The sequence below is a fragment of the Balaenoptera musculus genome, chromosome 18, assembly GCF_009873245.2.
Source record: "Balaenoptera musculus isolate JJ_BM4_2016_0621 chromosome 18, mBalMus1.pri.v3, whole genome shotgun sequence".
Taxonomy (NCBI): Eukaryota; Metazoa; Chordata; class Mammalia; order Artiodactyla; family Balaenopteridae; genus Balaenoptera; species Balaenoptera musculus.
The window spans coordinates 33,406,012-33,419,463 of record NC_045802.1 but is presented as its reverse complement, the minus strand read 5'-3'; the positions used below and the strand labels follow the sequence as shown (position 1 = coordinate 33,419,463).

General features: G+C 39.6%; 1 protein-coding gene across 2 annotated transcripts in view; it reads left to right on the top strand.

Annotated features, from left to right (window-relative positions):
- DIAPH3 (diaphanous related formin 3) overlaps positions 1–13,452 on the top strand; it is a 563,950-nt gene that overhangs the window by 15,637 nt on the left and 534,861 nt on the right. The window lies entirely within an intron of this gene.

Here is a 13,452-nt window from a genome sequence, read left to right as displayed (position 1 = left end):
ATTGATTACATTTCTATTTTACACTTAAGCAACTTTAAAAAAAATAAAAGGGGAAACTCCCTAGCAAAACATATATTTTTGTGTTAGTCAGTTTTCAGAAATTACAATCCCCCCAGCTTCTTATCACCTCAACTTTTAAGATAAGACTTTGTACTCAGTGTTATAACACTTAATAACCGTCCAATTGGAATTATACTTATCTTTCTTTTTATTTATTTATTTTATTTATTTTTTTTGGCCGTGTTGGGTCTTCACTGCTGCGCGTGGCGAGTGGGGGCTACTCTTCGTTGCGGTGTGTGGGCTTCTCATTGTGGTGGCTTCTCTTGTTGCGGAGCATGGGCTCTAGGTACGTAGGCTTCAGTAGTTGTGGCACGTGGGCTCAGTAGTTGTGGCTTATGGGCTATAGAGCACAGACTCAGTAGTTGTGGCTCACGGGCTTAGTTGCTCCGTGGCATGCGGCATCTTCCCAGACCAGGGCTTGAACCTGTGTCCCCTGCATTGGCAGGTGACTTCTTAACCACTGCACCACCAGGGAAGCCCTATGCTTATCTTTCTTGTTAAGATTTCATTTCCAATTTCTTTGCCTCATAAACAACTCAGAAACTGCTTCATTTCTACTGTAAGTCTTCCTCCCTAGGTTTGAAACAGCTGCTGCCCCACGGAGCGGCGAGGACTGAGGGAAGGGAAGGGGAGGGAAGGGAAGGGGAGGGAAGGGAAGGGAAGGGAAGGGAAGGGAAGGGAAGGGAAGGGAAGGGAAGGGAAGGGAAGGGAAGGGAAGGGAAGGGAAGGAAATTGAGCCTGGGTTTGGGGTCACATTGACCAAGGTTCCATTCCCAGCCTGGCCACTCATCCACTCTGGCAGATCACTTTTGTGACACTCAACTTACTGATCGCTAAGATGGGATAATGGCTGATTTATAGGATTGTTGGGTGTATTAGTAACTATGGTAGTGCTCAGTAGGTGATGGTGGAAATGGTAATGAGGTGGGCTATATCATATGGGTACCTAGGGATCCATTTTGCAGTCTTGGGTTCTGTCTCAGTCAAGGCCTCTTTTGGCTTAAAGGAACATAACAATATCTAGTTTAAGCTTAGAAAGGGCAGTTGTAAAGATGCACAGGGCTATCTCCTGGGATCAAGCACAGTGAGTTTAGCTGCCTCCCTTGGATTGGAGCTGAGAACTGAAAACGGGCAGCTTGTCTCATTCCCTTTTCTGGGATCATACATTTTTGTGGTGCTTCTTACCAGGCATTGCTCCACTGTTGTACCTCTGCATTGTATTGCTTCTGCTGCCTTGATTTTCACACAGCCAAGCCCAGAGCCTCATAGTTCCAGGTATACATATATGTTCTCGGTCCTGATTCTCATCTCTGAATCCCAAGTCCACATTTCTGGGAGAGTGAGGATTTAATTGGCTTTGCTTGGATTCAAGTATTGAGCTCTGCTCACCTCAGCTGTGGCAGGGCTGGCTCACAAAGAACAATGACGATTGCTGGTCCCACCCCTATGACATAGAGAAGGGATTGTGTGCACGAGACAGATAAACCCAACAGGTGTCTGCCATATCTGCACATGTGGGACTTTGGTGATGCTAGGCACTAGAAGACTGAGCTTGCCCACTTTAGTGGTTTCTACCCCTGGCTGTATATTAGAGTCACCTTGTGGGTAGCTTAAGTACTTATGGCAGGCCCTATCTTTGGGTATTCTGATTCAGTTGGTTTGGGATATTACTCAGTTATTTGTATTAGGAAAAGAAAACAAAAACTCTTCAGGTGATTCTCATATTCAGATTGAAAAACCACTGGCCTAAATATTCCCTGCGCTATGGTATGTCTAGGAGTTCAAAGATAAGGGAAACAAGGTCCCTGCCACTTTTAAAAAAAAGGAAAGAAGAAAAAAAGACAAACCCACAAACTGCAAGACAGTGAATGATCAATGACCCAAAGGAATTTTTTTTTTTTTTTATATACACAGAACATTTTTATTACAGGATAAAGATATAGCACAGCAATGGCAGAAGGATATGCAGTGAAAGGGGTCTGGCGATCTCAGGCACAGACTGACACACAGGACACGTGCTGTCCACAGGTCTTGAACCACCACCAGCATACATGCAAAACATTTTGGTACCAGGATGCCCTGTCTGTTCACGCCGGGGGTCTCTTACCTACATGACCAGCTTCCCCATCACCACCTGAAAGGAATAAGAGGGACTCAGTGGGTCAACCTCTTTTTTTTTTTTGTAAGTCAACTATTTTATTTATTTATTTATTTTATTTTTGGCTGCATTGGATCTTCGTTGCTGCACGCAGGCTTTCTCTAGTTGCGGCGAGCGGGGGCTACTCTTCGTTGCGGTGCACGGGCTTCTCATTGCGGTGGCTTCTCTTGTCGTGGAGCACGGGCTCCAGAGTGCAGGCTCAGTAGTTGTGGCACACGGGCTCAGTTGCTCCGTGGGAAGATCATGTGGGATCTTCCCGGACCAGGGCCAAGGAATTGTAAACAAAAGGGCTATGGGCGACAGAGGTGGGATCATCATTCCTTGATGATACTGAAGGTTCACCCACCCTAACTGTAAATTTATATGTGCAATACCTACTCAGTCTGTTTTCTTCCCTCACATTGTATTCTCCCCTTTAGCTGTCAGTCTCCTGAGGCCCAGGCAACATGCTGGCTGTAGGGATGGTGCTGGGAGACTGCCACTGCTTGGAGTTCTCAGCCCCAAAGAAAAATCACAGCATGTGAGAGGCCCCAGCAGCTGAAAGGAGGGTGGTCCAATACAACTGACACCCAGCAAAGCAGAGCTGCTGGCAAAGTGGTTTCAACTGTTATTTACTATTTAAGTTGATTACTTATAACATGTTTTTATACTTAAACATTTGTGACTGTTCTGTTAGGGAATAAAAGCCCATGTCCTTAAGATGGCCTGGGACGGATCTGCCCCTCCTTCCTCTTTGATTTGTTTCATGTTGCTGTTGCCACGCTGGCTCCCTCCTTCCCTGAACCCTAGAGGTGCTCTTTCCTAATGGCCTTTGTTCTCGCTGCTCTTTTATCTGAAACACTTTCCCTGATTATCCACACAGCTACCTCCTTAGTCCACTCCAGTCTGCTCAGATGCCACCTTCCCATTCAGACTTATACCTACCCCAATTCCCACGTTTAAAATTGCAACCCTGCTTTCTGGGCCTGCCTTACTTTGCGCTACTTTTCATTTTTAGCAGAGCTCTCATCACCTTCTAACATCCTCTATAACTTATTAATGTGTTTGTTGTCTGTTCCCCAATAGAAGGTAAGCTTCTTTAGGACAGGAATCTTTGTTTTATTTACTGATGATTCCCTTGTCAATAACATAGAAACGTTTAATAAATATTTGTTGAATGAATGAATGTTTTAGGAATCTCTCATTGTGTAAGAAGGACAAATTCTGTACTACCAGTTTTACCCAAATCATGGCTAAAACTTAATTTGACTTTAGTTTTAGATCATTGCTATAATGTTTGCATGTTCATTAGCAAGTATTTACGCACATATGATTAACAATGCTGCCTTTTCTTCCTGTTAGCATTAAATACCTCTGTTATGGTGCTTATCCCACTGTCTTGCATTTTGTTTATTCAGCTACTCGTCTTGCTGCTCCTTTGGTTGTAAGCTCATAAGGACAGGGACTGGGTCCTTTTTATTTATATATACACACACACACATATATATATATATATGTGTGTGTGTGTATATATATATATATATTTTTTTTTTTGGCCCTAGACACCCCCCATCCCTTATGTCTCTGACTCCACCTCCTAGCACTCTTCTTCTTCTTTTTTTAAAAAAAATTTTTTTTAAATTTATTTATTTTTTGGCTGCAGCGGGTCTCAGTTCTGGCATGTGGGATTTTTCGTTGCGGTGCATGGACTCTTTGTTGTGGCGTGCGGGCTTCTCCCTAGTTGTGGTGCTCAAACTCCAGAGCGCACGGGCTCAGTAGTTACGGCATGTGAGCTTTCTAGTTGTGGCACATGGCTTCTCTCTAGTTGTGGTGCACGGCCTCTTTGTTGCAGCATGCGGGCTTGTCTCTAGTTGTGGCGTGTGGCTTTTCTCTAGTTGTGGTGCATGGGCTTTTCTCTAGTTGTGGTGTGTGGGCTTCTCTCTAGTTATGGTGCTCAGGCTCCAGAGCACACGGCCTCAGTAGTTGTGGCACATGAGCTCTCTAGTTGTGGTGTGCAGGCTCTTTGTTGCAGCGTGTGGGCTTCTCTCTAGTTGTGGCACGTGGCTTCTCTCTAGTTGTGGTGCGCAGGCTTCTCTCTAGTTGTGGTGCTCGGGCTCCAGAGCACATGGGCTCAGTAGTTGCAGCACGTGAGCTCTCTAGCTGTGGCATGTGGGCTCCAGAGTGCATAGGCTCAGTAGTTGTAGTGTGTAGGCTCCAGAGCGATTGGGCTCTGTAGTTGCAGCATGTGGACTCTCTAGTTGTGGCACGCAGGCTCAGTAGTTACAGCATGTGGGCTTAGTTGCCCCGCGGCATGTGGGATATTAGTTCCCTGACCAGGGATCGAACCTGCGTCCCCTGCATTGGAAGGCGGATTCTTAACCACTGGGTGGGTCTTCTGTGTATTTAATATAGTGTCTTGCACATGTTGGCAGCCTAATTGTATTGTGTAGTAGAAAAATAGGGTTATGAAGGACTTCTCTGGTGGTCCAGTGGTTAAGAATCCGCCTTCCAATGCAGGGGACGTGGGTTCGATCCCTGGTCGGGGAACTAAGATTCCACATGCCGCAGGGCAACTAAGCCTGTGTGCTGCAACTACTGAGCCCCCGCACCACAACTAGAGAGAAGCCCGCGTGCCGCAACGAAAGAGCCCGCGTACCACAACTAAGACCCAACGCAGCCAAATAAACAAACAAACGAACAAATAAATAAATGAAAAAAGAAAAAAAGTATTATGAGACTAGGTCTTACTTGAAAAATCATGTCTTATTTCTTATACTTTGGTATCATGTCTTCATTTGCATTGAGTTATCAAGTGAGTGGTATTTACCTTAGCTTTCTTAAGATGGCATGAGATAGTTTACATTTACAATAAGGAAAAATGATAGATTTTTTTTATTTCTGACATTAATAAGTGTCAAAGTAGAAAAATAAAGCTAAGTCAATATATTATTGTTGCCACAGAAATTGAATTTGTGTCAAAAGGATTTGTGCTTGTGATGTAGTGATTCATATAGTTTTCTTGGAATTAAGTCTCTAGCAGGTGACAACATCAATAATTCACAAAACCAAGGAGCCTTTTGAGATTGGTTAATTTATATATGTGGATTAGAAAACAAATGAATAATGTGCTTAATGTATTCTGATGTATTTGAAAATATGCATTAAAAATCCAGCCTATTAAAAAGTCTCTGTTTACAGTATTTATTAGATAGTTTAGATTTTTATTTTTATTTCTTTTACTGTCTCATACATACATTTTTATTTGAAAAGGAACAAATCTATATTTTCTGCTTAGCGTGAAAAGTATTATCCATAGTAATTAAAAAAAACTTTTCTCGTTATAAAAATAAATATGCTCATTCCAGACAGCTAAGAAAATACAGAAAAATGTAAAAAAAATTGTTTCAAATCCCACAATCCAGATATATAAAATTAACAATGGTTCCTGTCTGATTTTTTTCCATAAATGTATATATTAATGAAGTTAGAATTATATTGCAAATGCAATTTTAAATACAACTTTGTTTCATGTAACATTATATTGTAAGCATTTTCCCTATGGTAGGACTGTAATTTAATCTTTCACATATTCTGGGAAGTTTTAGGTTGATTACAATTCTAGCTATTTAAAATAATGCTGTAGTGATATATATCTATGTATAAGAATACTTGATTGTATTTCTTATTTCCTAAGTATAGATTCTACAAATAGAATTACTAGGTTAAAGAGTAATTACTAGTAGAATTACTAGGTTGAACATAGGATTTGTTTCACCAAATTGTTCTCTCAGAAGGTTTAACCAAATTTATTTCCTTATGGTGATGTTAAAATGTAAACAAATAAAATCCTTCTCAAATATAGAGCAGTGTGATGCGTGGTACTATATAAGTCTCAGGAATATCCAGTCTAAATTCGTGTCTTAGACATGACTTCTAAGAGGCTGAGGCACTCTCAGAAATAACATAGTAATTAGAAAGCTTCAGGGTGATTCTGGAAGCTCTGGGACCATTTAAAATCCTTCTACAGCTTATATCTTACTTTTCAGCCTTCTCCAGATAATGAAAAAGGTCTTGGGTTCTGATGACCTCGAACCAGACCTAACTTGTAAAGGGGTTCAGGGATTTGAATTGTCTTTTCCTGGACCCATTGGAGAAGAGTTTTTGATCTGGTAATTTAGGTGAAAGAAACTGGAACAGCTGAAGAGAATATCTTAAAATAGGTATGAAGGCTGTGTTACTAGGATTAGTCATTATGTTTTCTCTTTGAAGGAAAAGGAACACTAGAGTTCTGCTAGAATAAAAAATGACTTGTTAGGTGTTCAGCCCCTGTGATGTGTAATTCAGGTGAGAGTTACAAGTAGCAATTTGAGAATTGGTTTTTCTGGAGAGGTGGTTGTTTTCGAGCAGTTATGTGGCAGACTTTTGATCCTTTTGAAAACCTTGTGCCCTCTTAGAAATGAATCTTTTCTTTTCATGTCTGTAAATGGTTGAATGATGCCTCCTTCTGAAACCTGGTCTTTCACAAAGAAGGAGTTATGGAGAAGGCAGGTCTGGATTCTTGGATGCTAAGAGTGCATAAACCTTGGAAAATGGGCAGTGAACAGGTGTTTATCATCCTAAAATGGGCAGGATTACAGTTTTGAGTAAATGAACAGATTAAAAGATGCTGGTGAGCTTTTTCTGATTCTCACCTGTTCGTAACATCTCCTCTCTCACTTCTCTACACCTCAAACTAAAAAAATGACCACATGAAGAGCGAGGCAGCTTAAAAGCTTTACTTTATAGTAACAAAGAGCCAGCTCTACTCTTGTCCTCAGTGCTGGGAAAGCTTCAATATTATTTTTGGACCCTCCTGAGCTGTTAAATCTGGGGCCCTTGAAAAACAATATTTTCACATCTAGGTGTGTCTTGTAGTTGCTGGGGAGATACCTCTTAGACCCATCCACAGGTGTGTTTAGTGTCACAGTTGCTAGTAGTATTATTTCACATTGCTACAATCTTTATAATTGGCATTGATATTAAAATAAAGACAGGTGTGTGGACAAGAAATGTTACTAGATTAAAATACATATTTATAAGTGTATTAGTGGAAGGGAATAAGCTGGACTTTAAAACAAAACTTTGAGCAGATTATAATTATGATTAAACAGATTACGATTAAGAGAGGACTGAGCCTGGCCCTTTCCCCTTAAGGTGTAACTGTGTTCTGTTGATCAGAACCTGTCACCCATTTTTTCAAGCAAATAGTGTCATGTCGTGGTTTGATATAATGAACAATTTTTGATACTTAAGTACTAAATATATGCTTATGAGATTGAATTATTGTACCTTAGAGAGAGACTAAGTATTTGAATAAGTGATGCAATTGGTTATTCATCCTGCACTCAGAGATTGTTGAATTTTCTTAAATCAGTGCTAATTGGTGCCAGTCACTTCAGGGCACTAAAGCCTGTCCCAACCGTACCAGCTCCCTGTCTCTCACTTCTTTAAAATCCTCTGTGCTTCCTGTCTGCACCCTTTTTTTCATTTGTTTCAGGGACATAGATTTTAAATGAGGCATGTGACAGACATTGGTCTGTGTGCAGCCCAGGGGATGTTTAATGCTGATAGTGGTGGAGTGTGGTCCTAGGCTCGCCGCAGCAGCAGTGCCCTTGAGCCCCTTAAGTGTACAGGTTCCTAAGCCCCACCTTAGACCTACTGCACCAGGATCTTGGGAAGCTGAGGTCCTGCCATCTACTTTTACAAAGAAAGTCTTGATGTTTTTCTTGTGCACACTAACAAGCTGAAAACCACTTGGTCTGGAGCGTCTAGTTTATGAGAATTGGGTCCAAGTCACTTGTGTTCAGAGGCTTTAATCTTTTTAATTTTTCCTCTTGTTGGTAATTTCTCATAATGACCCAGTTAAGTGGTATAAACTTAATAGAATTAAATTGCAACAGCTAAAGATTATTCTGAAATATTACTGTGTATTGCCTCTGCTGACAGTGATCCGAGCCTGCTAGCTTGATGCCCGGTGGGCCTTCACGTGTCTAAGGACATCAGTGGACAGAGCCTTTGCTGTCTGCTAATCCATATGTGCCAACTAATGAAAGAAAATGTAAAATTTGCTAAAACCCTTAGGTTACAGCTTTGAATCTTTTTTTCATTGCATTTGAACCTCAGGGGTTTGTATGTTGCTTTGTATTACATAATTTATTTGGTCTTTGTTACCTATTTGTCACCTAAGTTGGTGGTGGTGTTCTCCATACCTCGATATTGACAGCATGTTGCACAGTGCTCTGAAAGCTCTGGATCTATTTTTTGACATCATGTACTGTCTTCAATAAAGGTTTTGATGCCTTGCTTAAATGGGAATATAGAGGCCTATGTTCTGTGTTTCTGTCAAAACTGCCCCCACCCTCTTTTTGACTCTATGTTCTTTTGAAGAAAAATCTATAAAGACTTGTTCTCTCTTTCAATTCCAGAGTGATCCTCTTGACCATTCATCCTAGGAACTGTCATTAGCAGAAAACCTGTCTACATGTAGAGCTGCTTTCTTTTTAGGGAGAAATAGAATTAGCAGTTTGAGAAACATAGGACCACAGGAAGAAGGGTGAGGTTTGGCTTCAGAAAAGAGCTCCAGTGTGCTTTAGTACCACACCGTAACCAATTACCAGTGGTCCTGTGTTCAGAGTTGTTTATATTTTGATATTATCACCACTTTTATTCTATCTCATTGTCATAAAGCATTATTAACACTATAGAGTCATAGGCTAAATAATGTAACTAAAGGTCACAAAGTCACATCTAGGTGTAAGTGTTTTAATATGTCTAAAATTGTATGCTTTTAACTTTTTTCCCCCCTGGCAAATATAACTCTAATGTTGCTATCAGGTTGTTATTTTTAGAAGTGTTCCTATTTGATTCCATTTAATAGTGGTTTTATGTTTCTGTTTCCTACTTGGTGTGGATGTTAGCAAATTCTACTCATGAACTGGATTGATATGGGCAGTTCCTGTTTTCCCCAACCAGACCATATAGTAAAGAGCATGCTGGTAGCTATAAAACAGAAATACTTATTCATTTTTTAAAAAAAATTAATTAATTAATTTATATTTGGCTGTGTTGGGTCTTCGTTTCTGTGCGAGGGCTTTCTCCAGTTGCGGCAAGCGGGGGCCACTCCTCATCGCGGTGCGCGGGCCTCTCATTATCGCGGCCTCTCTTGTTGCGGAGCACAGGCTCCAGACGCGCAGGCTCAGTGATTGTGGCTCACGGGCCTAGTTGCTCCGCGGCATGTGGGATCTTCCCAGACCAGGGCTCGAACGCGTGTCCCCTGCACTAGCAGGCAGACTCTCAACCACTGCACCACCAGGGAAGCCCCTTATTTTTTTAAGTGTCTTAGTTAACCAGACATTTGAACAGTACTTTAAGTACTAGTATAAAAGCAAAAATTTTTTATAATAAAGTTTTTTTTTCTTTTATACATTAAGGATGTCACCCTTGTAGTTTTGTATCTCCAAAAGCAAGGCCAAAACCCCACAGAGTTATCTGAGGATTTTATGTCAGTCGTTCTCTTCTCCCTCTCCCTCCACTTTTTGGAAGTCTGTAATCTAAACAGGTAGGACTTTGAGATAATGTAAACTTTACGATAAACTTGAATTAATGTTAGCATTCCAAGATCCTACAAAAGGATGCCACTTGATCTAACCTTTACATCTTTTCACTAAATATTTAGTGTTTCTTTCTTTTTTTCCCCCAATCATACTGGAAGTGGACTGTGATTAGACATTTAAGTTTTTAGGGGAAATTACTCACACTTAGATCTACTCAAATTTTTTAATGCTAGTTTGTGTTTAGTGGTTTCTTTCAGATTGCATGTGGGTAAACAAATACCTATGTAATCTCTGTTTTCTGAAAGCTGAATCTTGAATTGAAACTTATTCTGTCTCTACTGTTTGGAAATAGAAACCAACATTTTTAGATGAGTTTTCCAGCTGTTTACTCTGTTAGTCAACATCTCTAGTCCTGTCATGGGCCCTTGAATTTACTGTCATCCTGCCCTACTGGCTTCTCTTGCTGATGGTGAGAATTGATAGATAAGTGTTTCCCAGAAGAGAAGGAATAGTGAACCTGACCTTAACTTCTTGCTTGTTTCTCAGACTGTTAAACTTCCCACGCTTACAACCCTTTGAGTTTTCTTATTTTTCTATGTAAGCATTATAATTCTGTTGTAATTCATTGCGTGTTCTTTTTTGTGAAAGATTGTGTATAATAATATAGTTTGTAATTGGACTTACATGCATGCCTGTGTAGTTTTTAAAAAACAGGCCAAGCATTTAACAAATTAATTGAGTTGCTAGATCCTCAATGAAATAGTTTAAGGATATTAAAAAAAAATTAAAAAAAAAACTATGACCAAAAAAATGAATCCTTATGTGTCTTGTTTCTACTCAAGAGTGACTACTCTTTTTCTGGAAGTTATGAGTCCAACTCTAATTTAAAAGCCTGTCCTATTTTAGGCTGTTGAAGGTAAATAAAAACGTTCCTCTTGGTTATTTACATCTTCTGAATTTTACATCATGTAACCTACATTCCCTACGTTTTCTGTATAATACTTTCTGTATCTTCTGTGCAGTTTTTAGTTCATAAATCTTACATAGGCCCTAGTCTCATTTCTCTTAAAATTGTTTGTCTGCTTTCATTGTTTCTTCTCTCTTCTTTAACATCACTTTATGGCATTTTCCTCAAAGCAACTCAAACTGGCATTTTGGAATATTTCATTTGTGTAAGTACATGTTTTCGCTTTATTGTGGCATCCTATTCCAAGTAGGATTTCTGCATGATACTTTTTCATTAGCCTTACTTTTCAAGCATTAGGCCACTTAGAATGCTGTTGTGTCAGAAGTTGGCTCTATTCCTTTTTTCTTGTCAGAGGAACTTGAAATGATCCCTTTCAGGTGTGATGTGAGTTGTGACTGGGGTGATACCTCTGGTTGGAGAGTGAGAGAGCCAAGTGGTTAACCAAATGCAGTGGGCTGGAAATCTCTACTGGTGGGAAAGCACACATACAGTAGCCATGTGGATTTGGGTTCAATTCTAGTCATGGTCTCTGGGATGAGACTGTGACCCTAAGTGCCTCAGGATCACACCCACTCTCACGGACCTCTGTGCATACTTGTTAATTTCAACTGCTGAAGTTAATAGTGATTAAAAGTAAATTTTACAGCGCAGGATTCAACATTAAACTTTTGTTAATCCAGTATTATTACTTCATTGTTCCTAGGTCAGCATATGTGGTCTACTGATCACATAGTTCAGTCTAGAACTGGCATGGTCACTTATCCAGCTGCATTCTCTTTGGTATAAGCAAAGCTCAAGCTGTGTGCCTCCAGTTACTGTTTTTCCTGCCCTAGAAGAAGGAACATCTTCTCTGAAAGGGTGGAGAATCTGGGATAGTGATTTACACTGTACAGATTTTTAACCTGGATCATCATCGAGGTAGATTCATTAGCATAAAAGTGCCATCATCAAAAAATCTACAAACAATAAATGCTGGAGAGGGTGTGAAGAAAAGGGAACCCTCATACACTGTTGATGGGAATGTAAATTGATACAGCCACTATGGAGAACAGTGTGGAGGTTCCTTAAAAAACTAAAAATAGAACTACCATACGACCCAGCAATCCCACTACTGGGCATATACCCTGAGAAAACCATAATTCAAAAAGAGTCCTGTACCGCAATGTTCATTGCAGCTCTATTTACAATAGCCAGGACATGGAAGCAACCTAAGTGTCCATCAATGGATGAATGGATAAAGAAGATGTGGCACATATATACAATGGAATATTACTTAGCCATAAAAAAAACAAAATTGAGTTATTTGTAGTGAGGTGGATGGACCTAGAGTCTGTCATACAGAGTGAAGTAAGTCAGAAAGAGAAAAACAAATACCGTATGCTAACACATATATATGGAATCTAAGAAAAAAGAAAAAAAAAGGTCATGAAGAACCCAGGGGGAAGACAGGAATAAAGACGCAGACTTACTAGAGAATGGACTTGAGGATACGGGGAGGGGTAAGGGTAAGCTGGGACAAAGTGAGAGAGTGACATGGACATATATACACTACCAAATGTAAAATAGATAGCTAGTGGGAAGCAGCTGCATAGCACAGGGAGATCAGCTTGGTGCTTTGTGACCACCTAGAGGGGTGGGATAGGGAGGGTGGGAGGGAGGGAGATGCAAGAGGGAAGAGATATGGGGATATATGTATATGTATAACTGATTCATTTTGTTATAAAGCAGAAACTAACACACCAGTGTAAAGCAATTATACTCCAGTAAAGATGTTAAAAAAAAAAAAGTGAATTCTAGTTACAAGCATGAATGATAAATTTCATTCTGTCAATAAATATTGAATTTATTGATACCTATTTGCCACTTATTCCGTTAGATGATGATTGCTAACACATGTCCTTTTATACTTTTTGTAGACCTGACCTGATTTCCTGTTTAGGAAATGTGCTTGACACTTTCTCTGCCCTTTTAAAGGTCTAATGCTACAATGAATAAGAAGAAGGAGAATTGGAAATTGATTCCAGCTACTTAAATACAAAATCTTCCCCAACTCCAGAATTTATAAAACTTGGATTGTTTTTCCCCCTAAATGCTTAATTTTGCTTTTGAGCTCCACTTTGCAGGAAACTAATTTATTCACTTTCTAAAGTGGCCTTGTGTTTGTCTAGCAAGGAAATCGGCAAAAGGGTTCTCAAAGAAGTAGCAATGAAATTGAAAAGTGTCTACTGTCACCAACTGGTGATAAATCAAACCGATGTTAAAGATGCAAATAGTCATTCCAGTACTCTCTTCTCTTTTATTAGAATTGTTTAAGTTAATTAGCCAGCAAAGTACTTCATTATCTATTATGTTGCATGCTAATGGTAGATTTAAAGTTTCACTTTTATAATTTGAAAAATTTTCTGAAAATCTTATTTAAACCCCTATATCCATTGCGTTCTAAGTCTGTATGGTAGCTAATACTAATACTATTATTTGGGAGAATATATTTATTGTACTACAGTGAGGTTTCTAGTTTGTGAGGTTTACAAAGACAAGAAATTTTAGGAGACTATGACATTCAAGGTAACTTTTGTCCATCTTTTTGAGAAAGTGATTAAAAACAATATATAATGCATTTTTATTAGACTGTCAGAAATTGAATTACATTCAACTTAGCATTGTAGAATTTTAAATGTACTCTATTAACTAAAATT